The sequence below is a fragment of the Dipodomys ordii genome, unplaced genomic scaffold, assembly GCF_000151885.1.
Source record: "Dipodomys ordii isolate 6190 unplaced genomic scaffold, Dord_2.0 Scaffold210, whole genome shotgun sequence".
Classification (NCBI taxonomy): domain Eukaryota; kingdom Metazoa; phylum Chordata; class Mammalia; order Rodentia; family Heteromyidae; genus Dipodomys; species Dipodomys ordii.
In genome coordinates this window covers 303,569-304,026 of record NW_012267426.1, presented here as the reverse complement: position 1 = coordinate 304,026, position 458 = coordinate 303,569, and the positions used below count along the sequence as shown (strand labels likewise).

General features: G+C 68.3%; 1 protein-coding gene across 1 annotated transcript in view; it reads left to right on the top strand.

Annotated features, from left to right (window-relative positions):
• The window catches only part of Hdhd1 (haloacid dehalogenase-like hydrolase domain containing 1), a 32,011-nt gene that overhangs the window by 950 nt on the left and 30,603 nt on the right, over positions 1-458 (top strand). The window lies entirely within an intron of this gene.

The window sequence follows — 458 nt, the reverse complement described above, 5'->3', positions numbered from 1 at the left end:
TGACTCGGCTCGGACTTTCCGAGCAGTCAGGCGGCGGGAAAAACGTGCCATCGCGCACTGCGCATGCGCGTGGCCTAAGGGGGAGGGGGGCGAATGTCCGAAAAGACACTGCGCATGCGCCTCTCGGCGGCCGCGGCGGCAGGAACGCACTGCGCATGCGCGTTTCGGCGGCCCCACCTTCCATCAGGGACTGCGCATGCGCGTGGCAGAAGCTGGCTGGGCAGCAAACGTCCGAAAAGTCACTGCGCATGCGCCCCGCGGCGGCCAACCATTGAATCAGGGACTGCGCATGCGCGATTCGGCGGCCGCGGCGGCGGAAACACACTGCGCATGCGCCGCGCGGCGGTCCAAAGTTTCCATAAGGCACTGCGCATGCGCCTCTCGGCGGTCTCGGCGGCAGGAACGCACTGCGCATGCGCCTCTCGGCGGTCTCGGCGGCAGGAACGCACTGCGCATGC